General features: G+C 42.6%; 1 protein-coding gene and 1 long non-coding RNA gene across 2 annotated transcripts in view; one reads left to right on the top strand and one right to left on the bottom strand.

Annotated features, from left to right (window-relative positions):
• Positions 1-27,750, top strand: part of SDC2 (syndecan 2) — a 96,931-nt gene that overhangs the window by 50,263 nt on the left and 18,918 nt on the right. The window lies entirely within an intron of this gene.
• LOC144381835 (uncharacterized) overlaps positions 16,798-27,750 on the bottom strand; it is a 66,628-nt gene continuing 55,675 nt past the window's right edge. Inside the window, exon 5 of the long non-coding RNA XR_013447774.1 lies at positions 16,798-17,032. This is a non-coding gene — a long non-coding RNA (uncharacterized LOC144381835). The remainder of the gene's footprint in view (positions 17,033-27,750) is intronic.

Below are 27,750 nucleotides of genomic sequence, written 5' to 3'. Positions count from 1 at the left end.
ACGCAGTTCTTTGCTGCAAAAAAAGGCTTGCGATCGAATAAATTTTCTCTTGGTCTAAGAATAGTAGATTTCCAGCTTGAGCTATAATAAATTGTCAGACTTAGTGAAAGCTAGACCTTTCAACTTCCTCTTGGGCTTGATTGTTAAAATAGTTTGTTTGGAGTGAATTCTTAGAATATCACACACATATATTCAAATGTGATTAAGTGACATGTGTGGAAGTCAAACTTGAACTAAAAGCTTACGATGTGGGTTATTTTTGTGATGTTATTTCTGATTTCTCACCATTATGTTCGCCTCTTGGGGCTGATAATTTGAGAAATTAACTATATATAAACTAGCTTTAGTAAGACATTTTTATTACGTTTAGAAGAAAAATGATCCTTCCTGTTTGGTTATGCAATGCCCCTGTCCCATGCACACACACTTTTAACCAATTTTAGGATTATTTTGGTATCAATTTTGCCATGTGTCTGGTCAGTTGGTCTTCATATAAGGATGGTGCCGTTTCTTGCTGAATGGTAATTTTTATCTGTTGGATACTTGCCCCAAACCCAAGAACGTGATAGCTGTGTTGTGTAGTAGGAAGGTCCTAGGATGCCAGGCTGGAATTTTTTTAAAGAAGATACATAAATACAGGAGGAACACAAGTATATTAAACTGATCCTGAGGATAGATGTCAGGGCATGTCTAAACCTTGTCTACATTCAGTGTACTTTGTAAATAAAGACCATAATTGGTATGCATGAGTAGTTAGAGCAGTTCTAATTGCATGAAACCCGTCTGAGAGAAGGATCCATTCTGTTCTTGGCGGTTGAAGAGCTTCTAAGTGTAGGGTAGAGCTGTGTGTCATTTAGAAATGGTTTGCTAGGGTTCAGACATGCTGCTTTTCTGGTGGGTGGAGATGGGGTTGAGAGGAAAATAACTAGATTGGCCCTGGTGCTTGGGAAGGGAGAAAGGAATCTGTGATTCCAGCTCAAGATTTGGGTGAGTAGGAACAATGTTTGAACAAAAGAGATGGCTGGTGGTGGTCTGGTGGCAAGCAACTGATGGGCCTTCATTGGTAGGGATGTGGCCTGTTTGGGCACTTGTGTTGGTTGTGGTCTTCACTTAACATCCTTGCCGTGTATGGAAGAGTTCTTTTCAAAGTTAAACATGACAAAGAATTTCTGAAATTTATCTCCTGAGATTGGCTTAGGGTTTCTTGATGAGACTAAGTTCCTGACACTCAGTGGGTGCTTTGAAATATTTAGTGAATGAATGACTAAATGTAATTTTTAAATGGGATAAGTCCATATAAATCAACTATCCATTTTTAAAGCATTTCCACAAGTCAAATGAAACTTACTATTGTGTAATAAACTCAGGTGATAGGAGTTTTCCACTGAAGTGCTTAACTAATAATACATGGTCTTAAAAGTCCCATATAAAGATAATGTCCGGATTATTTTATGAATTGCTAGTGGAGGAACTGGTTTATTTTTTAGACTGTTTTTGCATGCCGTATTAGAACTGGGAAGTAAATCTACTCACGGTAATTTAATAGCAGAAGTTATCTACTTTATGCTCAGTAAAGGGCTGGGTGCTGCTATGTGGGATCTCCCCAAGGAATAATGATGGAAACAAGGTTTCAGTATTTGGCCCAAAGGCCAATAGGGACGAGGTGGGATATGGTGAGAGGAGGAGGGTCAAGGCTGAGTGGCCAAGGAGAAGGTGAAATTTGAGGTGGGGCTTCAGAGATCTAGGATTTTGACAGCTAGAGGGGAGAAAAGAAGGGAATCCTGGAGAATCTCTATGAACTTGGAGATGGAGTAGAGTTTGGATGGTGAGGAATGGTGACCATCTTGTGGAGTTGTTGGTAAAAGGTAGGAAATGAGGTGGGGTATGGGGCCAGGCAGAAGGTTTTTGGATTTAATAAGTGGTTAAGAGGCCACTGAAGGTCTCTGGAGAGAGAAATGGAAGAATGAACCTGTGGTGTAAAGATAAACTTGATTTGCCATGTTTGTGAGTGCTTTTCATAATTTGCTTTCTCTGAAGCTGTACACCACGTATTGTCTGCGGTTGGTTTTGCCCCTACCTTTTCAGCCTAAAGAGAATGAATAGTAATGATTTGGTGCTCAAAGCTTTGTGCGTATTAGGTTTTTGTCTCGGTTTTCATATCTCTCTGAGTTAGAGTGCAAATAAGTAGTGCAATCATCCCCGTTTTATAGGAAGGGAGATTGATGAAACTCGAGAGTTATTCAGCTGGAGTCTACCCAAGTTGGCATTAATCCAGGAATACTGAGCCAACTTTTCTCTTCCAGTTACTACCAAGCTTTCTGATATGGAATGAATCAAATGTTTGGGGGGAACAAAACACCTGGACCTCTCTGAAGCTCTTATAGCTTCATATAGGACCAAATGTGAGTTTTTGAGTTTGTATTCGTCCTGATCTTAAAGATGACAAAATGTCATTCACTCCCTCCTCAATTTTCAGTTGGTTTAACAGTTTCCTCAAGATATAATTCACATACCATACAACTTAGCCATTCAAAAAGTATACAACTCCGTGGTTTTCAGTATATTCAGAGCTGTGCAACCATCACCACAATCTAGTTTTAGAATTTTTCCATCAAAGTACCCCCCCAACCCCCCATCCATTGGCAGTCACTGCCTCCCACCCTGCTCTGCAATTCTCACCTTCTCTCACCCCCATCCCTCCAGCTCTGGGCAACCACTAATACGATTTCTGTGTCTATAGTCCAATGGGTTTTGTTTTTTTTTTAACTAGTATTATACCAAATGTTAGCGTGGATTTTGGCATCGGGCAACCTAGGTTCAAATCCTGGTTTACTAGTACTGTGACCTTGAGGAAACGTCTTAACTTTGTAAAGCCTGCTTCTATATTTTTAAAGATTTATGTATTTTTAAAGAGTGCACGTGAAGGAGTCCATGTGAGCAGGGGGTGGGGCAGAGGCAGAAGGAGAGGAAGAGAGAGAATCCTCAAACAGACTCCCGGCTGAGTGTGGAGCCCGACCTGGGGCTCGACCCCAGGACCCTGAGATCATGACCTGAGCTGAAATCAAGAGCAGGCCACTTAACTGACTGAGCCACCCAGGTGCCCCTGCTTCCATATTTTTAAAACATGGATAATATCTGCTTCACAATTTGTGAAGATTAAAGGATATTTATGTAGAAGTGTTTGTTAGGTGCTGTATGAGTTAGTTGCTCCACAGTTAATGGTTCCACTGAATTATTAAAGAGTCTCAAATATTAACCCTTTACAATAGTTGGTGGATATGACAGGGGACAGATTTTATGTTTTTAAGACTATGGATTTTTTGTTCATGTGACTTTGGGTTTGACTTTCAGAATACCAGGAGTGATTGTGTTTCTCTGTATAACCCAGTATGGTAGTACTTACACTATTTTTGGATCATTAGCCCCTTTGAGAATCTGATGAAAGCTATGCACTTACACTTGATTTTATTTTTAAAAAATCAGAAGGTTCATGGATCCCTTAAAACCATCCATACACTCCCTACATACCAGGTTAAGAGCCCCTGGTCTTTTAAAAGAGAGATAAAATAGCTCTTCAAAGCTGGAGTGAGTAGTCCGACACATAGGCAGGAAAACACGGCCATCATCCAGAAGTGTGTCTGTTTACCCTCCAATTCTCAATATCCATGTCAAAGTGTGCCCAGCATGCGTTTGGCCAAGCAAGGCGGATCTTCCTCTAGGTACAGAAATATACACACAACTCACATAGAGAAGAAAGGAAGAGTAGGATCCCTGAACGAGCTGGGGAGAGCAAGAACAAGCAGCCAGAGCCTCTTTCATACTGTAAGCAATGCCCGTTGGGCCTGCACAGTTTAGAACCCTTGTACGCACTCGCATCAGATTCCCAGAGGACCAGTGGGAAGTGGGAATTCACAACAGCCTCACTGTACAAGGGGAGTGGGATGGCCTCGATTGCGTTTATTCTCCGGATAGCTGTTCCTCCCAGGACGCTTGATACCACTGTTGTTTATTTCATAGCAGTTAAATGGCCCAATAGTGCAGCATCCCTCAATCGATTTAACAAAGAAGTTCTTGTCGTGTCTACGAAGCAGATTTCTTCCTTACCAAATCTAGTTTCCTCCTTACTTTCCTTAATTTGAAATGCGTTACTGTGGGAAGTTATTTGGGTACCAGTGGCAAGAGGTCTAAGAACAGATCTAAGAACAGATCTCAGAGGGTTGGGACAGGGAGAAAAGATGGGGCAAAAGCCAAATAGTAGTCAAGTCAGAGTGGGGCAGGGGGTCTCTGTCAAAGAAGAAGGAAGAGCACATGCTCCACAACTTTCAGATTAACAGTCCTTTATCAGATACGTCTTCTGCAAGTATTTTCTTCCAGAATGTGGCTTGTTTTCTTATTTTCCTGGGAGTGTCTTTGGCAGAGCAGAAATTTTTAAATTTAATGAAGTCCAGTTCATCGAGGATTTCTTCTATGTATTGTATTTTTGGTGGTGTATCTAAAAAGTCATTGTTCTAGACCATGGATTTCAGTCATGTGGAATCTAAAAAAAAAAAAACGAACAAAGAGCAGAATCAGACCCATAAAAACAGAGGATAAACTGATGGTTGCCAGAAGGAAGGGGGGTGATCATGGAGGGATGAGCTGAAGGGGAGGGGGAGAGACAGGCATCTAGGTATGGAATAGCTAAGTCATGCGAAGAAAGGGCACAGCCTACGGAATATGGTCCGTGATGTTGTAATGGCATTGGATGGTGACACGTGGGAGCTACACTTGTGAGCACAGCATCACGTTACGGATTTGTCACATCACTGTGTTGTGCCCCCAAAACTAATGTAACATTGTGTGTCTACTGTGCTCAAATAAAAAAATTAAAACTAAAATGTCATTGTCATACCCAAGGTCATTTAGGGTTTCTCCTGTGTTATCTTCTAGGAGTTTTATAGTTTTACATTTAGGTCTATGATCTATTTTGAGTTAATTTTTGTAAAGGGTGTAAGGTCTATCTGGACTTTTTTTTTTGCACATGGTTGTCCAGCTGTTCCGGCAGCTTTCTCCATCATATTGCCTTTACCCCTTTGTCGGAGATCAGTGGACTGTATTTCTGTAGGTCTGTTCCTGGGCCTTAGCCTTTCAGTGATGTAAAGATAACTGGACAGAGGTGGTACTTCCACCAGAGCCGTTCCCTTGCTTGGCCTTGGCGGGGTTTCCAAAGGTGATGGTCGGCCTGGGGAGTCAGGATGGTGGGGGTTGGGGAGGCTGCAGGGCACTCCCTGCGGGTCTCAGTCACTCTGGGAGTTTGAGGAGACAACTCCTTGTCATCAGAATGCAAGTGAGAGGCTCTGCATTATTGGAATTAGAGTAAGTCCAGTGCTCCTCACCCCTTCTTCTGCAGGCTCCTCATCCCTAACACACTCATTCTGATAGGCAAAATTTTGCTCTAATTATCTTAATTACTGGAACCAGGGATTCCATTGAAACACATATAATTGGTAATCCTCACCTTCAATTCTTCTTTCTTAGCGAAACCTAAAATAAAATTAGGGATGTTTTCAAGCAGAGCTTTTATGCTTAAATTACCCCATTTCTCTCTCTGTAGCTGCGGGCTAACCTGAATTCCCTCTTTCCCACTGGGGACGCGGATGGTTCTCCTGTGGAGGCCAGTGTTAATTTAGTGACTGTGGGAGAGGGGACACATTCATGTAGGGTTCCATTCTTTTCTTTCTTTCTCTATATCCCCGCCCTGTGCCCTACCCCCTGGTGATATCACTTAATTTTGTGGCTTCAGTTCAACATTTTCACACACATCACCCCTAATTTGTTTTTCTGGCTCTGTGTTCTTTCCTCTTGCACCATTCCAACCACCTGATAGGCATTTTCCCTTGGACACCCTGTGCGTACTCAAATACCAAAAGCAAAATCGACCCGTCTTCTCCTAAACTTATCTTTTCCATTGTGGTTTCTGTAAATGCTGTCAGCGAGATGTCTCTGTTGCCAAGTCTTACTGATGTTTCCCCTTTTGAAACCTTATCAATCTCTCCCTTGTCCGTATTCGATCACCTTGCTCTAGATTAATCTGCCTTCTTGACAGTCTTCCATCTGTCCTTCCTAACCCACCCTTCTAGGATCTCCCTTCTTGCCCAAATTTTCAAGAGCTCAAAATCTCCAGTTAGAGTTTGGGCTTCCTGAGCTGACGCTCAGTCCTCCTGCCTTTCACCTGACCTTCGTCTTTTCTAGCACACCCCCTCATGCTCTTGGCTTCCTAACTCAGCTGAGTGTTCTCTCAGTCCTTTCATTTCCTATAAATATCTTCTACATTTCCGCTTTTTATCTTTGTTCTCAGACTTCTAAACTAGGGGTCCTCCGACTGGAGTGTGCGTCAGACCCACGTGGAAAGCCTGTGACAGTGCAGGTGGCTGGGCTCCACCCCCGGAGTTTGATTCGGCAGGTCTGGCGTGGGGTCTGGGAATTTACAGCCCTGACAGGTGTCGGGGCGATGCTGATTCTGGTGCTTCAGGAATCCTACCTTGCATCTTGAGGACCGCTCTTCTAAGCAATCTACAAAGCTGGAAGTAGAAGCAGTACAGTTCATATTTAATACATTTAGTCTGGGGGATAAATTCATAAGGGAGCCATCAGTTACTCAGATCTGTGCATTGGAGTTTATGTACAAAAGTGCTATAACATTGTGTTTTCAACTTAAAATATATATATATGTATGTATGTAATATACTTTAAGCTCTTAATTTTTGTCATCTGACAGGCCCTTTGCCTGAAAAAGCACTGTTAAATTGAGGGTTCTACTTCTGTTTCCTCTCTACATATTGGATGAGGACACTTGGCCATATTTATCCATGAGCCACCAAAGGCCACACTCTGTCATTAACAGACCAATGGGTCGGACAGCCAGTCAGCTGCCAGTTACCAAACTACAGGCCAGTGTTCCAAGAGCGGTTTAGCCAGCCTGTGCCAGCATCTCTTGTTCCTTTTGTGCCCAGCCTAGGCATAGTCTTGTAGCTTGTTGTAGCTTGATGACTTGGTAATTACAACCTTTTGAAACACACAGGTGTCCCCAGTTGTCCTGGTGAGAAGGTTTTACATTTGAGTTTTAGTGTTAAATGTAGGGATCATTTCCCTGTCTCATTCAAAATGGAAATGTAGGTAACCTGTACACCCACTGGGGGTTAGGGAAAGAGGGCTGGGAAGGCGCTGTGGCCATAGGTCCTTGGCTTCTGCCCAGGCCTGTAGGCTGTTAGAGGCCCTTGAGTGCTTTTAACTTTGCAAGGGCATGTTCAAGCATGAATGTGATTTGAGTAGGCCATTTGGGACTCCTTAAAAAGTGATCAGGACCTCATAGAAGAGTTTTCACTTCTATTCTCATTACAATTGCATTCTGCTGGCCTGGACTGCAGCCCCTTACACACAGGGCTCTACATGTGGGTTGCATGGGGCCTAGCCTCCCGGAGAGAGGTAAAGGACCTGCAACTCAGTGGGGCTGCTTTTGTGAGGGATTCTGAAGGGGAAGCCTGAAGAATGCTCTCTGACTGGTGAATGTACCTAAGCTGTTTCCTTTACACACCTAGGCTGTTGATATCTAACTGAATAAAACTTTCCATGGAAATACTTTGAGATTCTACTTTTTCTTTCTTTCTTTTTTTTTCCTGTGGTTCATTTTTCAAGTTTTATTACTGCTGGTAGTTAAGTGCCGAAATTAGCCCTGCCAGCGCTTTGGGAAAAGTGCCTCGCCCCTTGTTTTTGGAGTTGAATTTTGTGGTCATTTGGAACACTGACTTAATTGTATGGTGTTGTATCTTAATTCATTCTCTGTACATTCTTCACTCTGCTTCATAAACTTCGATAAGTTAGCAGTAGGTTATCTTTTTTTGCCCAAGCGTATTTATTTGTTCTTTCAAAATTGTACATTGAGGAAAGGGATTTTTGGGAAAATTTTAATACATTAAGCATATGCATTAAAAGTATGAGATGTATCAGGTATTTTAGTTATAAATTATGAATGAATACCTTATGAGTGAATTATATGAATGAATAGTATGTATGAATACACTAAGCTCTTATTTCTGAAGTTTGTTTTAGAAATGGGATGTCGGTTTAGTGTTAGTCTGGTTCAGTGAGTCTGTATTTGCCATTTTTGAATAACCAATTTTTAAAAAATGTCTTCATTTTTTTTTCTGGAGGTGAAAGTTTTATTAGAGATATTGCAGTCCAATTTCTTATTTTATAGGTGAGCTCAAAGAGGTCCTGATAAATCATATCAACCACCGAAACCACCTTGGATCTGACTTAATCTTTGATTTAGAGATGATCTTGGGTCTTACGGGATCATCAAATCTTCATTGTTTATCTGTGCTGAAGAAATGAATTTACATTAAGTCTTAGTTTAATAAGTTTTGGATATATATATGTGTGTGTGTGTGTATATATATAATATATATATATGTAATCTTAAGTATATGCATATGCGGTCTTGTCCATGAGGGCAGGGACAAGGTGGGGAGTGGGGTGGGGAAGGTAGAGAATTGAACATCTGTGACACTGACATCGGTCTCTTCTGTGACTGTGGTGTTGAGTATTGCCTTGTAACTGGCTGTGTCTCAATTTCCCCTAACTCCAGTCATACCTACATCACACATAGATTGGGAAAGATTGCATTTCCCTCAACAAGCCCTAGAAATGTCTGATCCGAAAGGCCACATAGCCAACTGCCATGAAGAAATGGTAGACCTTGGGAATATAATGGCGTCTTCCCTGCGGGTGGGAGGTGAAGGGTCCAGCGATGGATAATTGAGGAACTGATGATCTGGAAGTTCTGCAGCCAGTTGACATGCCTGAGTTCTTGTTACCCCATCTAAGATTCCTGTTGTTAATGGAAAATACAGTGGGCATGTCACCCACAAGACCTGGACTCGAGTCTTCTTCTCTGCCCCTTAGGCTACTCACTAGCTGTGTGATCTTGGGTAGGATCCTTGACTTACATCCTTTTTGATGTGGATGATGCCCGCTGCATGGTCTACCATACCTGGGTGCAGTGAGCATCCACTTTCACTAGAGGACGTAAAAGTGTGTCCTAGACATAAGGCAGCAAAAGGAAATGTCTGATGATGTTTTATCATTATTATCAGGGTTATATTATTTTGACTATTATATTGGCCAACTTTGTGGGTTTCTTAGATGCTTCTCTTAGAGAAATATGGAATTTAAATTTTATTTTATTTTTATTTATTTATTTATTTTTTTAAAGATTGTATTTATTTGACAGAGAGAGACACAGTGAGAGAGGGAACACAAGCAGGGGGAGTGGGAGAGGGAGAAGCAGGCTTCTGGCAGAGCAGGGAGCCCGATGTGGGGCTCAATCCCAGGACCCTGAGATCATGACCTGAGCCGAAGGCAGATGCTTAACGACTGAGCCACCCAGGCGCCCCTGGAATTTTAATTTTAAAACACATTTCATAGAAAAACAGTGGAGTTGACATTGGTAAATGAACTTAAAGACTTAAACTCTTACATGGCCTTTAAATATTTCTGGATTATTTAAGAGAGTTTAAATTGCCCTGATGCTATGGAGTTATGGAACCATTAATGGTATGGTGGCTCTGGAAGCAAAGGCTACAGCTGATTCGCTAGAATGATAAGGACTACTGTGAAGGGTTTTCAAGTGTTCTACCCACAATATTTCCGGGAAAATAATGAAATGGAAATCATAACAGCTCTAATTGGGCATATTTTAGATGTCTCAAGAAGCTCTTATAATAACTATTGTACTTACTAGTTTTATGTGAAATACAACTAACAAGCATATATACCATACCAAAAAGTATTTTTGCTGGTTGTTCTTAGTTTCCCTGAGATTGGTGGTCTTTTTTTTTTTTTCCTTTAATCATTCTGACCTTGCAATATGAGAAACATGTGCATTATTTTCTTTCTTTTTTTTTTTTTTGAAGATTTTATTTATTTATTTGAGAGAGAGAGAGAGTGAGAGAGAGAGCACAAGAGGGGGTAGGGTTAGAGGGAGAAGCAGACTCCCCGCCGAGCAGGGAGCCCGATGTGGGACTCGATCCCGGGACTCCGGGATCATGACCTGAGCCGAAGGCAGTCGCTTAACCAACTGAGCCACCCAGGCGCCCCATGTGCATTATTTTCATACTTTAATCCCATTGTAAGCATTTATATTTTGGGAGAAGTGTGTGTGTGTGTGTGTGTGTGTGTGTGTGTGTGTTTAAGTATGTCTTTATTCTCTGAAGTTTACACAAGTGAAAATGTTTTAATAAGATCTCATGACTATAACACTTTGTATCGAATGTCCTCAAAGTCTGACTTCCAAGAATTCTGGTAGCAAAAAGATCGGAATTCTCATTTCTCAGTTGCAGTTTGAAGAGAAAATGGAGTCTTACGAAAGTCTTAAGTTTTGGCATGTTCTGTCATCTTTAATCTAAGAGTATTCACAAGGATAATTTAGTTGTCATAGAAATTTTTTTCCTAAACCTATTTTTACCACAAAGCCTCATTACCCAACTGTATTCTGATAAATAGAGCAGGAATGACCTCTGTTGAGCACCTACTGGGTACCAGGCACTGTTAGACATTTTATGTGTGGGTAGTCATCGTAACCACCAGAATGGTGATAGAATCTTCACTTTTTAGAAGAAGAAACTTGTACAAAGTATTGTGGTTGTTCGAACCTAAATCTGCCACACACTGGAAAGTCCGTATTTTCCGCCACCCATTCCTTATAAAGGCATAATTACTGACTCTTATCTAACCAATAGGAGGAGAGCTCATTCTGTACTCAAAGGAGAATTGCCTCCATTTGATTTGCTTTGTCTTACGGAGTAATTGAGGTCGGAGCCAGGTAACCCCTCTGTCTGCAGGGAAACATGTGGGTTTTTCCTCCCTTCCTCAGAAGTTCTTAATTACTCTTGGCACATCTTGTGGTGAAAGAATACATCTTGTGGGGGTGGAAAATGAAATGTTCACTGTAACGAATAAAATTGTTGGCCAGCCCAAAGAGTTGGTTTTTAAACGAGAGGTGGAGCAGCTCCAGTGAATCTGTTTTTCATAATGTTCCTCTAAAAACCTAACCAGAACCTGTTGGAGATACCAAACCGTTGGCCGGTTGCTAAAATGGTTGGAATCGTGCTTGGTGAAGAGCCCCAAAGCTCTGCCCGTAGTAGCTAGACAGGCACGGTGGCTGGGGGGGTAGGGGACCTGTGTGGGTCAGAAAAGTTCAGTGATTTGCCTAAGGGAAAACCTGGAGGTGGGACTCTTACTTGGAGTTCCCGGTTCATAGGTGGGAAATAAATACCCAGAGACTAAGTTAGAGCTATCTTTTCATGTATCTGCAGGTTTGTAGAATGTGAGCTGGTCAGGGACTATACATTGAGCCTGGCTGGGTCTGCTGAAGCCAGGAGCTGGTTAACAGACCTGGTCTAGGACCATAGCTCAAGTCACCGTTCTGGAGATGTGGGTCTTTCATCCTAAGGGAAAGCAGGGGAAAAGTGAATCCATTCAATGGAAACACTGAACATTTTCTGTGCTTAGTAAAGAAACAGGTGACATGGGGAACTCTTCCTCTGTTTGGAGTAGGCAGACCTAAGTCAGAGTGTAATACAAGTAAGGCAGGATGAGAAGTGAAAAGTCATGTGATCAGGGAAGGGTGAGAAATTTCATGTGGCTGGTGCTTGGGTAAGAATGGTAGAGTGTTCTTTCATGCCCACTCCCCCTTATAGTCTCAGCCTAGATATTCTTTCTTCCACAAAGCCCTCCACCCCAAGACTGGGTTAGGTTCCCTTGTTGTGGGTCTGAGCTTACAGTGTACCGCCCTTAGCAGACCATCTACCCCCCTGGTTTATAACTGGCTCTTACTTGTCTCCTACCTGACTATAAGTTCCCGTGAGTGAAAGAGCCATGTTCACGTATTACCCAGTACTTATTAGATGCTTACATGTTTTTTAAATGAAACGAAGCTATAAAAGATGGAGTCTAGGGGGGGCGCCTGGGTGGCTCAGTTAGGTGTCCAACTCTTGATCTCAGCTCAGGTCTCGATCTCACGGTTGTGAGTACAAGCCCCTCATTGGGCTCCACGCTGGGTGTGGAGCCTATTTTTTAAAAAGTAAATAAAAAGGATGGAGTCTAGTTGTGGAGGGCCCTGTAATTATAATAGATATTTATTGATTGCTTACTTTGTGCCAGGCACTGTAAAAAGTGCTTGGCAGGTGTTAACTCATTTAATTTTTTTAACAAACTGGAAAAGTAGGTGCTGTTATTCCATTTTATAGATGGAGAACCTGAGGCTCAGAAAGTTGAATGTGTTCTCAGAGGTCACTCAGCTTTTAAGTGCAGAGCCTGGCCCAACCCTCACCATTGGGAGCTGGAGTCTGGCTGTAACTCACTTCACGCTCTTCCTCTCGCTTGCCCTGCAGGGAAATTTAGACCGGCATCCGGAGGCATCGGGCTCTTAGTGCTATAAGCGGGAGAGTGGGTGAGCACATGTGCCCCGTGGGAAAGTAATCCCGGTCCTGCTGAGCGGATGAACTGTTCAAAGAAGAGAGATGTCTGGAGCAGGGCCGTCCGTCATTCCTAAAATGACAATGGCGAGACCTATTAGCGTGATTTATTGAGCTAACCCATGCACGGAACACTTAGTTTGCGCCAGACGCTGTTCAAAGTACTTTACAAATATTAACTGATCTGATGCTCATGGCAGATCTCTGAGGTAGGCACGATCACGATCATTTCCACATTGTAGATGAGGAACCTGAAGTTCAGAGACATCTCAGTGCCGGTAGGGGAGGCAGCAGGGCCAGGCTGGTCTGGGTCCAGGCTCATGCTGCTGCTGCATCTTCTTATGAAAGGGACCAGTTACTAAGCATTCTCTGGTGGTGTTTCCATTACGGGTGGTATAGGATCTCAGGGATAATTTGGAGATTGATCTTTCCATTTCTGGAAGAATCTGCTCTAAAGACCTTTGTCTAGAAATATTTATGTGATTATATTCTATTTAATCTATGCTTGGTTTAGAGGAAAGAAAACCACAGACACAGGCCTTGCCCTTGAGGAACTCCTATTCTGCTGAAGGGAGAGAGAAAAACATATGGACACAAAAAGAAAAAAAAAATGGATCTAGAGAAAAAAGTGACATGATAGACCTGGGCTATCCACTGTGGTAGCTACTAGAGCCGCTAGCCACACGTGTCCAGTGAACCCTGGAAATCTGGCCAGTCCAAATTGAAACATACTGTAAGTGTAAAATGTACACTGGAATTCAAAGACTTAGGATGAAAAGAAAATTATAAATATCTCCATTTTTACATGGATTACGTCTTAAATTTTTACATATTGGATTAAATAAAACATAAGAATGCTAGGTGAAATAAGCTAGGCACCAAGAGACAAATATTGTATGATTTCCACTTAGGGGAGGAATCATCAAATTCCTAGAGACAAAGTAGAATGGTGGTCATCAGGTGCGGGGTGGAGGGAGGTGTAAGGAGTGGGGAGTGATTGTTGGATGGGTAAAATTTCAGTTTGGGGAGCTGAAAGAGGTCCCGGAGATGGGTGGTGTTTATGGTTATACAACAATACAAATGTACTAATTGTGCATTACTGAATTGTGCACGTTAAAATGGTAAAATTAACGTATGTTTTACCCACAATTCTTAAAAAGAAAAGAAAAGAAAATGAATTTTAACTTAAAATTTGACTACTAGAAAACTTAAAATTACATATGTGGCTTGTGTTATGTTTTTATTAGACTGCTGGGTTAGAATGATGGGTAAGATGGTCAGGAAAGGCTTTTTTGAGGATATCCTCATAAAGACAAATGAGTCCTTTGAAATGAGAAGGAATGGAGCACAGAGAAGCTTGAGGGAAGAGTATGAGGTAGATGAAAGAGCCTGTGCAGAGGAGCAGGTTTGTGTGTTTGAGGAGATGGGGCGGGATAAGGATGGAAAATGGAGAGTTCCAGATAATGCAGAGTTTACAGACCATGGTGAAGAGTTCAGATACTGCCCCTGCTCAACTTGAGAACAGAAACAAAGCAATTAAAAAAAAAAAAAAAAAAACCTGTATAGACCAAACCATATGGGAATTGCAATGTTTCTGACGTACAAAATGGCCATTTCATCTGATTGAACCTGATACCATGTTCGTAGTTTGGGGATTTGATCTGTTCACCAGAGATGTGCCTGGTCTGCTAGCAAAGAACACACCTCATTGTTTTCTAATAATTCGTGCACTGCCGGGTGCCTCAAGGAGAGGACCTGCCTGGTGGCTTGCGGATTGCAATGCCCGGCAACAAATCTGTGTTGAAATGGAAGAAAACCTAGCTGACCACAAACTAAAACTATCAAAAATCATAAAAAATCTTACAGTACCTTCAACATTTCCTATCTCATAAGCCTTCATCTTTGTTAGCTTGGTGGTATTTGGATCCCAGAGGGAGAGAGAACAATATTGTTAGCACCTTTGGGTCTTGGCTCTGTCAAGTCATGGGGCCATTTATTATTGCACAAGTAGACTTTTCCTTCTGGAAAGGTCTTGGCTCAGGACAAGCAAACTGAAGGGTTGACATTCTCAGTAGGGGGAGGGTTGTTAGGAAGGTAAGTTGGGGGGTGTCCTTGTACTAAAGGCCATCAGTGCTGGCTCAGGGAGTCCTGTGACTGTGTTCTCTTTCCTGGGTCCACCTTGGCGGCCTCATTGTGTGTTATTACTGCCTTTTGCAGAGCGGTGGGCCTGGGACAATGAGAGGTGACCCCACAGGAGGTGCTACCGAATGAATCTTTTCCGTAATAGTCTTTGACTCCAGAGCCCCTGGTGGAAAATGTTTCTTCATATTAAAGGAGAAGGTGGTTAATGCCTAAAATCTTTCATGGAAACATTTTCTGGCTTTGAAACCTCTCTGGCCACCTGCTGGGGAGTGAGTTCAGCCAGTGATAATGATTTATCACCTTGTCCTCTGTTCTCTGGTGGAGGCATTCTGTGCTGTGTTTGAATTCCTCAGTGAAACAGTTCTAGTGGCTCTGGGCATCTCGGGGGGCGTGAGGTGGAGCGGCCATGGCTATGGCTTCCCCAGGCTCTTTGGGGTTTAAAAGTTGACTGTATACTTTGTGCTCCCCTGGGATGACTAGACGTCCCGTTTCCTGAGAGCCTAGGTGCTATGTAGGCTGATTTCCTAAAAACAATAGACGTGTGTGTTCCGTCCCCTTATTGTATAATGATTGGTGTCTGAGCCCCAAACTGGAAATCTGTCTAGATTTGTCAGCCCTGCACTCATTGTGATCCATTTCTGTGGAATCACTTGTTGTGTTATCTGTGTTTACTCTCAAAAGATCAGTTAATCTAAGTCATGACCTACATTAATTCAACATTTCCTAATCTCATGAGGAACTCCTTATTCCGACAGGTTTATATGGAGGCCGGGGTGAGGTTAAGGTTTAATTACAAATCTTTTCTTCATTTATTTCTCGGCCCTGATTCAGCTGCATTTGTGTGTGCTTGGTTGTGTTCGTGTCAAAGTTTGCCGGGTCGTGGTGACCAGTGGCTCAGCTGTGAGGCAGACTAACAAAGCTGTGTGACCTTCCTGGAGGTGGCTTGAGTTTGAGGAACAGTCTTTTTTAACATGGCCCCTGACGTGCCTCAAAGCGTGAGCGCGTCTATGCAAATATAAACATTTGTGTTGGGTTTTTACTTGACATTCGATATGGACTCTCAACACAGTGCATCTCCTCAATCATCCCGTGAAAACGGGAGCTGTTGGCATGATTGGCGTAATTTTCTCCTTTGACCTCCAGGGAAACTCACCTTCAGAGTTTAGTCCACATGGATTCTCTTCACGACACCTCCCAACTCCTACCACGTTGCCTGACTTTCTGGCATGTGGCCAAAAGGGCTACAAGAACCCCGTCATTCAGCAACAGTGGAGAAAACCATCATCTCTCCATATCCTTTCCAGTTCTTTCTTTAGTAACTCCTGCTGGCACGTCCTACTTGCTCATTCTCCAAACTCATCACGTCCCAAACACAACTTAACCTCTGACCCCACCGCTGCTTCTTCCTATCTTCCTGAGTCCGTGAAGGACTTTACCCCTCACTCAGGGGGCCCAAATCAGAAATCTGGATATTATTCATTGACTTACTATGTGAGTGATGGTGGCAAACCATGTCATCACCAAGGCTCAGGTAGCTGGAAAATGGGGGTAATATTATTGTACTACCTTGTTGGGTGTTGACAAATACTCTATAAGGACAGCAGCTTTTGTTCTCATAAAAAAAAAACAAAACTACATCCTCTCACTCACCCCTTATTCTGCCAGTTTGGAGGCCCAGTGGATTTTACCCACATTAGTAATGCTGCCCTCGTCCTCTCGTTCACAGTCCCTCAGCCTTAGACCTCCAACATAATTATTGGCCTAATCGGATTCATCACCCTGACTGCAGTCTAGGCCCTCAGTGCATCATCTGCACCACACCCAGGCGGATCTTTCTGAAAACACAAATTTGAACTTCTCCTTGAAGTCCCTCATTTGCTTTTACGGAATAAATATAAATTCCCTCGTTTTTGCCCCCAAAGCCCTTCAGGATCTGACCCTTTTCACAGCCTCATCTCACACTGTCATTTCTGTGCCTGGACACACACCCTACCCACCACTGTGCAGGACCAGGACTCCTCTGAATTCCCCATCCTGTCTTGGACCCCTAAATGCCAGTGTTTCCTGAACCCCTTCCTCCTGTCCCCCCCCACCCTCCACACCTCCCCCCTTCCACCAGGCTAGATCAACTCACCTGCAGCTCTGTGGCCTTAGCACCTGGCACGGCCCGCAGCACATAGCAGGTGTTCAGTGACTGAATGAGTCCACCCTGGGCTTGAGTAGATAGAGAGGGGCCAGCATCGTTAGCCTCGGGGGCCTCTCACGTCTCTAACCTTTCTGGATGGTTGGCAAGCCTGGACATAGGCTGGATCTTCAGGCGAAGACCCTGGGTTGGTAGCTGAGCTGGCAGGAGATGTGGAGTCTTTGCCTGAGAACTTGGGGTGGAGGGAAATGAGATCACTGTCACCACAATTCATCTGCTTTATCAGCAGCAGCTGTCCCCTCAGGAATTTCAGAATTTTAAACCATAATGGCCCCTAAATGTCCCCATGCAAAAGCAGCCGTCCTTTTCCCCCAAGCTGCAGCCAGCTAAGAGGGTTATCTGTGGTTACCAGGTGCAAAATCTCCATTAGCTGGAAAGCAGCAAAGCCAGACCTACTGTCCACACGGGCTGTAGGATCTTACCCTGTTGCGATAGGAACCACACCTGTCTATAGTCATCTGACAGCTTTCTGTGGAAGGTTTTGAGGCACTAGTCTGGTCTTAACTCTTTTTCTGTGGGAAAGACATTTAACACCTCCCACCCTTACGCTTTACTTCTTTGGGAAACTCAAGAACCATGGGAAATTACTGCATTACATGTATGTTCTAAACAACTAGAAATCCAAGCCTTTCTCTGTCATGAAAACTGTGGGGATTTGCTTTGCTCCCCTAAGATGCAGAGCCTGCTAAATGCTTCCTGGGTGAGTGTTGAGGTGTCCTATAACTTCAGCGCTCAGATTGATAGGTGTGCCTGAAAAAAAGCCACATGATCCACCTGCTTTGTGTCTTGTTAATGTATGGAAATGCAAACCTGTATTCTAGAGAATGCTGTGACCAGCGAAAAGGGTTCTAGGAGCCTCTGTTTTAGTCAATTTTTTACTGAAATATAACACAGTCAAAAAAGTACACAAATCATGAGTGTCCAGCCTGAATTTTCAAGTTGCCCTTGTAATATATACGTATATAATACATTAATCATTTAGGTTTTGGGGTTACCACCAATTTCTTGTTTAATCGAGGGGCTGGTGAGGATGGGGGTAAGGAAGATCAGACTGCGGGTCTCTTGACACAGCTGTTTGATAACCGTCCCGTTCCTCCTGTGCTCAAGGAGGCAAAAGTTTGTTTTCCAGCTGGTAATATCTGAGCCTACTCACAGCCTATAATTTTTACTTGCAATTGGAAGTTGAATTCCATTAAAACCTCACATGTAAAAATGGCCTGCTCCCATCTCTGTGTGTCAGATGCTTATTTGTCCAAAGATGGATCACCTCAGAGTCTAGCTGTACATGCTGTTCTGGTAAGTTCCTTACCTTGACTGGTTTTGCTTCCTCCCCTTACCTCTTCAAAGGTGGGAACCCTTTCCCTTTGGGACTGTAGTTTGTCTTTCAAGTTCGTAGCTTCCTGTTCTTCTATGCAGTCTTTTGTGGGTCCAGATAGCTTAAACCACCTAACCACAAGCTGGCTTGATTTTCAGTGAAGCTCAGCTCACTTTTTTTTCTGGTATGAAAGCTCTGCTTTCTTGTCCCTTAGTGAGGAACTGTTTGCCTTATGACCAGCCTTGATATCCCCTGGAAAGTTTTTTTTTTAACTGGCGTTTCCTCTCTTCGCAACTTTTTCATTACGAAAATTCTCAAATATGCAGAAAAGCTGAAAGACTAGGACCGGCTCTTCCACCTAAATTTAAATAATTTGGTAGCATTTTACTATATTTTCTTGATTCTCTTTTATATAGATTCTTCTGAGTTGTGCTTTGGATAGTCCATTTTGGTCATGAGGATACTTCACGCCTGAATAGTTTAGCGTTCGGCCCCTATAAGGATGATATCTCCTATAGGAAAGTTAATGATGATTCTAGGTTATTTTCTGGTATCCAGTCTGGATTCACATTTCCCCAGCTGTCCTAAGAAAGAATGTCTGTTTTGGTTCTTTTACACCAGAATGCACTAGAGTTCTTATCTCCTGCAATTTATTAATGCATCAGAGAATACCCCGATGATGGTGTGACAGCAAAGTAGCGGGGGACACGAATGGTGCAGCTCACTACTTAATACATGGACACAAGCCATTTTCCCAGGAGAGGACTGCACTTGGCTGTTATTAGCAGTTTCCTTCCTTGCTTGATGGATCGGTGTAGGCAAGAATGAATGACTGGGAATGAATTCCTAACGCCCTCACCATGGCGAAGGGGCCATGTAGAACATCTAGAAATCTGGAAAGGTCTCATTTGTTTGGTGAAGCTAATTGAGTCTGATGCCACGGGGGTGAGGCAGCCAGGTACACATTGTTAGCGACTAGGAACCATCTCTTCTCTGCTGGTTTGCCAAAAACCTGTTGTCACTCTAGCAGGAGGCTTAGCTCAGGGCAGACTATTTGGGCAGGCCTCAGGAGTTCTCCAGGGATTTGGACTTCATGATAATAGACTTGTTTGGTGGGGGCAGGGGAGGACTCTTGAAAATTTATAGAATAAATTTTACAGACTCCTCCAGCCTCCCCTTTTACCTTATTATTGTTACGTTTGTGTACGCTGCAATTATTGAGTTGATGTTGGTTATTATTAGCTGTAGGCCATAGTTGACACAAAGGTTCATTCTTAATGTTGTCCAGTTCTATGGATTTTGATAAATGCATAATCATTTGTCATGTATCTACCATTCCAGTTTCATACAGGATAGTTTCACTGCCCTAAAAATCCCCTGTGTTTCACCTATTCATCCCTCCCTCCTGCTCCCCCCGAGCTCCCGGCAACCGTGATCATTTTCCTGTTTCCATAGTTTTGCCTTTTCCAGAATGTCAGATAGTTGGAATCGTCTAGCATGTAAGCCCTTTCAGACTGGCTTCTTTCACTTAGTAATATGCATTTAAGTTTCCTCCACATCTTTTGGTGGCCTCATAGCTCACCTCATTGTACTGGTAAATAATATTGCATTGTTCAGCTGCACAATATTTTGTGTATCCATCCCCAAGCCTTGACGTCTTATTTTTAAGCAAATGATAAAACATTTCAGTGCATCGTAGGTGTTTGATTAATGGTCATTAAAGGACCTACTTAGATTGAATGCTTAATTTTTCTGACAGGTGTATAGTGCCCAGGGAGCGTTGTGATGGCAAAGGTAATTAGGTTGTTAGGCGCAGGTTCCTGCTAACGTGCGGTGATTGTTTAAGGAGAGCACTTGTCCCTCAGTGGCTTAGGCTGGCAGCAGTCGACGGCTTCCAACAGCAGTTTAAACATTCTCTCCAGAACTGCCCTCTCCAATATGGTAGCCATTAGCCACATGTGGCTATTTGGATTTAAATGGATTAAAAGTAAATAAAATAAGAAACTCGGTGCCTCTGTTGAACTAGCCCCACTGCACCTGCTTGACAGCCCCGTGTGGCTGGTGGCTACCATTTTGGACAAGGCACATACAGAACATTTCTGCTCCCCATAGTAAATTTCCCCAGCCAGCCCTGATCTAGGACATCCAACTAGAAGGATGGGATTGGCGTTGGTTGACCAGGCTGATCCTAATTCTGGTTTCTATTTAATGCTTGGGTGTTTTGTGCTGCAACAGTTTTACAATGGAAGAGAGGAAGGCCAGAGATTTGTTTGGTGGAGGAAAGTTGCTTTAAGGAACGTACTGGGGATACAAAGGCTGCCCAGGCCAGTGAAGCTGTGAAATCCTCCTTGTGTGGCGGCCCCAGGAGGTAGGGCTTGACAAAGGTTCTGGCCCTTGATCAGCTAGTGTTAAGGAGTTTTACAGAACCCTCAGCTCTTGCTTATTTAGTTTGGTGAAAAAGCAGGGGCCTTCTCTAATTTGAAGGGTTGGGGTAGGTGTGGAGAGGGAGTTAAACTTCTCAACTAATACATTTGCAAATCGTATAGCCATCCGTTCAGTAAACTCCTGTGGTCTTTGGATGCTGGGAACAGGAAACCTGAATGAGGATCAGATCCTTACCACAGAAATCATAGCTCACTCCCTTGAAATTGAAATTATACTTACTTGGGAGAAAAGCAAAGGGCAAAGCAAAGTTTTCTTGTTTTTCTGCTTTACTGCCAGTTCTCGGATTTGACCAGATCTCCTTTCATGCACGTGGTAAGTGCCACGCTGACACAGTGCTATGGGCTGTCTGTCTGCTTAGATTCCGGTTCTGTATTCATTTTATGTAAGGCATTTTAATAAAGTCTTTGGTTTTTTTTTTTTTTCATTCTAAACAGGAGTACAGATAATAGACATTACATTAAACTGTGCTTTTCCTTAATGTCTAATCTGGAAATGGGCTGTTGAGGCTCGTGAGGATTTTGAATATAATTTTTTTAAATGAAAATGCCAAATGGCTCCATCTGCACATTACAGTCTTAAACGTTGACTTTTTGCCTTTTGAAATGTTTGTGTTTCTGAGAGGCCTAATGCGGAGAGGCAGATTTGACAGAGTAATATATCTACCATAATTCCTGGGAAACGACTTAAAATATTCTGGTATTTGGAAGTGCAGTCAGGATGTGACCACTTGGAATCATGACGGTCTATAAACACAGGCTTAGAATTGATAGTTTTCTCTAAGAATAGGCACAGGGAAAAATAGCATATATTGTCTTGCAAATGAAGAATTGGAAAAGCCAGATCTCAAATGAAGACAGATTTCCCCTTAATCTTTGAGTGTCACCTGCTTAACAGCTCTTAGTTCCTGAGCTTTAGTCAGTATTTAATAATTATCGAATTTGTTCAACTGACTTTCCTTTACAAAAACAAACATGTTTTCCCTAGAACGAAAGGCAGGATAACAGATGGATTTCTTATATCGGCTATGGTTTTTATTGAATTAAAAAAAAATATTTTGTAATTTAGATAGTGTTTCATGTTAGCAAAGTCTAGAGAAATTGATTATGGTTTCTTAGCATGGGATTGTTTTCTTAAAAGCCATGAAAGGGGAAGGAATCAATATTAGGGCTTTCTGAGTGGCAGCTTTTTACGGAGCCCCCCCTCCCCTCCCCAGCACGATTGATTACAGCTGCTTTTGTAAGGGATTTAAAAAGAACAATCTGTATTAAAAACATCATCTTTGGTACGAGCTTGAACAGTTCCAAATGGGTTTCCATGGGGGCTGTGCTGCAATGTGACCGCTTGAAGAGATCGTGGCCGTCCCTGGCGGGCCAGGGCAGCGAGGCAGAGGAAGGCTATTAGGTGAGGAGTTGCTGCCTTGCATGCCAAAGAGGTTGCCCAGCAGCTGCGATCAGTCAGCCCCGCATTCTTCAGCCTCCAAAGCAGGAGGGGCAAGAAGTGAGTAATTTTTTTCCACAAGCGGTGTGCAAGGTTAAACAGCAGGAAGAGAGTCGGAAGTCTCCTCTTATTCCAGAGCATTGGCCAAAGGCAGGTATGTCCTGCTGACGTTAGGAATCCTAGAAGCTGATGGCTCCCCAGCTGTCTCCCTGAGGCCTGTACCATGTCTTCGGTGGGCATCTTACATACGTGTGCCATGACTGAGTTATTCTCGGGGGCTGCACGTGGATCTCGTACCAATTAAATAATAAACACTCTGTGGGCAGAGGGACTGTCTGGAGGCAGGATGCCTGGAGCAGTGAAATCTACTAGAAATTGGTCCCATGTTGGAAGGCATGTGATGGCACCCGAGTGAGAAACCATTACTGTGGCCCGGGCTCCCAGGGTTACGCATTGTCAGTAAGAGTCTGAGCTCCCCGGAAAATTGAGAGGTGCGGGTAGCTCAGGGGGCTTGCCTGAAGGGGTGAAGGGGTGGGAAGGGCTTTTTTTCGAGACTTTGTCATTGGTTATTTTACAGAGGCATTTGCAGGAATGGGGTGGTCCATGACTTTGGGCAGAATTGAAGATCCTGGGGAATGTGGGAATTTTTAGAAAATAGTGTTAGGTTTAGCATCATCAAGTTTTACTTAGCGCTCTTGGGTGCTAAATCACCACAGAAGCCTTTGTATGGCTTGCTTTGGAACGGATGGAATCAGTTGGCAAGCTGCTTTTATTACTGGATTCACTTGGAGAAAAGAAAACCAATTTCCCTGAGATGGCCTGATATATTATGACTTATAACTATTTGCTTTTCTTTACCATATTTTTAGAAAACTAAGTGCTGTGTCTCTCGTGAAATGGTGCTTATGAATATGTGTTCCAGCTGAGACTTTTAATTATCACTAGTGAATTACTGTGAATCAGCCTCATGTGGGGGCAAAAAAGTAATGAAATGCTCTTTTTAAATAGATATTCCAAAGCACTCCTTAAATATTTTTTAACTGAGCAGGTAATTGAACCATCTTGCAGGCTCCCTCTTTCCCCTCATCCTCTACACCCTCGTATCATAACTGTATACAGTTCCGTCGGCGAAGTGTCTGTCTTCACATCTAGATTCTGATGGAGGAGGTAGATCAGAAAGACAGAAGACAACGCTGGGATGGGTCAGGTTACCTTTTGGGATTCTGGAAGCTTTGCCGCATGTCAGTTTACAAAACCAATAAAGTGTTTATTGTTGGTGGGGGAAAAATTATCAGTCTTTTTTCCTCTTCATTTGGCAAATGTGTAAATGTTATCTTCACATAAATTAGTCAAATACAACACTTTAGCATGCCAACAGGAGCACTTTCTGAAATGAATTTGCTTAAAAGGTGGCACAGGTCGTGGGACTCACATAAACATCCTCCGTGAGGCCCGTGCTTTTGTCCGGGATCTTGTGCTCCTGTCTCAGGTGCTGTGGTACAGCCTAGGGAGGTTCCATCGCTTGGGAAACTTCACGCAGGGTCCGTGATGGATCTCATAATAGACTCTAACGATATCTTCAAATCTTGTCCTGGTTTCTCTATCAAGGAAATCATTTCTTTAAAAGCTGCTTGACCCTCGTTTTCTTTTGTTTTTTTCCCCCACTTGGTTAAAAAGTTTAGTCAAGAACAATTTCTTTATATAACAAAAAGAAATATGGGGCCCGGGGCTGAGAGTCTTGGGCAGAATCAGGGTGGTTTTTTCCAGCAGATACCAGTAATGTGAATAATCGCTTGGGCATACTTGGCCCTAAGTCTTAAAAGCCCACTATTCAGAACAGCTTGGCTCTCTTTTGCAATCAGTGGTCTTACCACCTTTGTATTTATCCCCTTCCTTCTTGCTTTGTTACTTTTATTTGGGTAAGTGCAGACACACTTTCAATCTTCCAGGATAAGGAACCAGCCACAAATGTCATCTTTGTTGAAAAAGCCCTCCTAGGTCAGGTAGTCACTGGGTCAAGCCAGAGGCTTTCTGGAATCAGTAGAAGAGGCAGAATGAGAGGCTCTCCTTACGGAGAGATAAGTGTAGTAGAACAGACTCTGAAAACCAGGAGCAGTGTGGAACATCTGGGGGCTCCCTTGGCATGTCAACCCTGGGGGCCCATCGGGGCACAGCGCTCCGAGTTCAGGTTTTGGCCTCCACAGGCAGGGCCTAAGCTGGAAGGCAAACTTGTTCAGTGAGAAACCTGGCCAACCTGACTTTGACAGGGAGCAGCTTCCTTGCTTTAAATAACCCAGGAGCCAAGAGTAGCTAATAAGATGGGTAATTAAACCCAGGAAATTTTAGAACCTGGAATCTTGTGATTTGAATATCCATTTGGCTGGACCTTTTGCTACTGTGACCTCGGATGAAATGAATCAGGAGTGGCCCAAGCACTGTCGGGTCATTCTGTGGCACTTTTCTGAAGTGTGAAGTTGTTTTGTTTTGTTTCTAATGTTTATCACTTATACACCTATATAATTCCATGTTGCTTTCTTTAGATCCTCTCTCTGTATATATGCACTTGTCCATGTTTGAATGCATGAACTGTTGAACTTCTGAAAACTTACTTGTTTGTACTGTTGATGTTTAGAAGCTGGTCCCTTGTTATCTGTGACTGTGACTCATGGCTTTGTGCTTGCTGTGCATTTAGCACCATATATATGTGTACAAATGCAATGATAATATCAGTTAGGAAAGAAATCACTCATAAGCCACCATCCTCACCAATGCACTCTCTTCAGTGTGTGTGTGTGTGTGTGTGTGTGTGTGTGCGTGTGTAACTCACGACCCTGTGCTCAAGACCTGAACTGAGATCAAGAGTCAGACACTTAACCAACTAAACCACCCAGGCGCCCCAGAACTCTATTCGTTTTCCATTCCCCTATCTGTGTTTGGCCAAATGATAGGAAATTTTAATAGAATTGTAATACTAGGAAAAATTAAAATAATATATGTTTTTAAATTTAATGTGTTGTCTAAACACTTTTCTTTGTTGCTCTGTGGTATATGATTTTTAACGGCTATGTTGAGAAAGCTAACACATCACACATAATTTACAGAGCAACCCCCCCCCCCCATAGTGGGCATTTAGGTTGTCTTGGTGATTTTGCTTTAGTGTGGTAGTAAACGCCCTAACTCTTCTTCCTTTTATAATTTTTCGTTAGGATAATTCCTGAGAGTAGAAATATCTGGTCAGATGGTATAAAAGATTTCCTATCTTCTTAAAACACCTTAGCAGTGTGCTTCCCCAAGGGCCTGTGCCAATTTCTGTTAGTTGGTGTCTTTTAAATAGTCCAAGTGTCTCTTCACAGACCAGTAGTAAAGTGTCCCATATTCCTATTAACATTCAAACTCAGTGCTAGGTTAGAGCTCTGAAGTATGGTCTCAGCTGGAAATTGCATCCATCAGCTGCAGCTGGCTTCAGCCCGCAGGTCCCTTCTCTGGCATCATCAGCTGGAGCCTGGGAGGGTGTGGTCTGCCCTTTGGACCTAAGGTCTTTCCCATTTGCCTGTCCCATAGGCTTCCCGTGGCATTCTGTGGGCCCCCATATAGGGTGGAGAATATATGTGTTTGTGCTGTGGGGCCTAAAGTTGTCACAGTTGAAAACCCTTAGAGTGAATTATTAAATCTAAACCAGAGCCTGTTGCCTTCTTGTGCTTGACTTGGAGTCTGTCCCGTTATGGTAGTTTTTACAAAACACTTCTGAATAAGAAATAAATTCCAAATCTCTTTTTCCCCCTGCTCCTGCCAAACTCCACCAGGAAACAGAATCTCGTTATTTCAGTTAGAATATATTAATACTGACCCTCTCCAGCACTTGGGACTTTTCAGGTTAGGCTCACACGGCTTCTATTTTTACTCTAGTCTAAACTGTGGTCATATGGATAACAAAATAAATACTGGAATATTCTAGTTTGGGAGGGGGAGAGGCAGCAATGCTTATAATAACATGGCTACAAACCTCTTGCTTTCCTCTGTTTGATATTCCAAAAAAGGAAGAAAGCACAACTTGGAGCACATCTGTAAGTAATGAACATTTTCCTTTTGTGTGTCATGCATATTCAGCATGATCCCACTCAGAGGTCCCAGGCAGTACTTTAATATACATCGCTTTGCGGGGCCGTATTTTTGTTGCCAACGAATTTAATTCAGGACAAAGGTTCTTCGCTTCTCTCTCCGGATTAGGAACCTGAACCCTTTACCACAAACAGAAGTAAGAATTGTTGGTGTGTGAATTAAAATAAAACCTTAAAAAAAAAGAATCAGTGTGTCCTGCTTCCCCCTGCCCTCCCCTGACTTGACTTCCTTGTTGCCTAAGAGGAAGACTGGTTTTTGTTTAGTATTAGCAATAAACCAATTTCAGGAAGAGTATTAAAAGACATGTTGATTGAATTTTGTAATTCAAATGTTTCAGAATTCAAAAGCTAGGAAATCAAACTGCTTTTGAACCACTTTCAGTTCTTTTTTTTTATTTTAACAAAGAGGAAAATGTCTACCATTAAGTACACTATCTCAGTGTTACTTTTTAAATGCTCTTCAGCCATTGAAATGTTCTCCAAAGACTAACACTGTCTCTGGCTCATTGGAGGCATCCTTAGTGAGTTGGCACTTTCTTCTAAGGTCAACACTTACCTTTATAGCTTCTCCTCACAGTAGAAGGCTGAATTGCAGATTGCCCATTTTAAAGAGACCAGGTAAGAGAACATTGATCTAGTTTTCCCAGATGTGAAGTAACCAGGTAACTTCGTTAGAAAGGATGGTTCTTTCCTTTCCCCAAATGGCTTTAAGCTTGGGTTCAGCCTTTTGGGGAATTGTGACCTCTTCTACTCTTTGTTGAGCCTTTATCCTGTGTTGGTTCGTAGAGCACGATGCTAGGTCTGATAGAAGATGCGGAAATCATCAGCCCTGCCCTGATTCTTGGACCTCTTCAAGGAATGTGCATTCTGAGTGGTGAGATAAGATTCCCCCTCTGTATCCAACAGGAAAATCCCACCTTGGTGGTAATTCCAAATGAGTGGTTCAGACTTGAAGAACTGTAGGAATTCCGTCATCTGCCAGGCCTCAGTTTGTGGCAAAAGGTTCGTGGAACCGGTTGGATTTCTCTATATAGTTGCCTGTGATTTTACATTTAAAAAAAAATTTCTTTTTAATTTGCCATTTTTATGAGCAGGCCTGACTAGTCCTCCTTTTCCTTCACACTTTATACCTACATGCGATTCTTCCTTCATGAAGCCTAACGATTTTTTTCAGAATTTGGATTTATTTTTCCTAATATGTGCAAATAAATAATTTAGAGGCATACCTTGTTTCATTGTGCTTTTTTGCGGGTATTGTGTTTTGGGTTTTGTTTGTTTTTTACAAATTGAAGGTTTGAAACAATTTTCAAATTGTTTTTTACAAATTGAAAGTTTGCATCAAGCAAGTCTGTCAGCACCATTTTTCCGACAGCATTTGTTCACTTTGTGTCCCTGTCACATTTTGGTAATTCTTGCAATATTTCATACTTTTCATTATTATACTTGTTACAGTGATCAGTGATTACGACTTACTGAAAGCTTGGATGATAGTTAGCGTTTTTTTAGCAATATTTTATAATTAAGTTACGTAGATTGGTTTTTTGGACATAATGCTATTGCAACTTAAACCAAACC

Source organism: Halichoerus grypus, chromosome 5 (genome assembly GCF_964656455.1).
Source record: "Halichoerus grypus chromosome 5, mHalGry1.hap1.1, whole genome shotgun sequence".
Classification (NCBI taxonomy): Eukaryota; Metazoa; Chordata; class Mammalia; order Carnivora; family Phocidae; genus Halichoerus; species Halichoerus grypus.
This window is presented reverse-complemented; position numbering and strand designations above follow the sequence as displayed.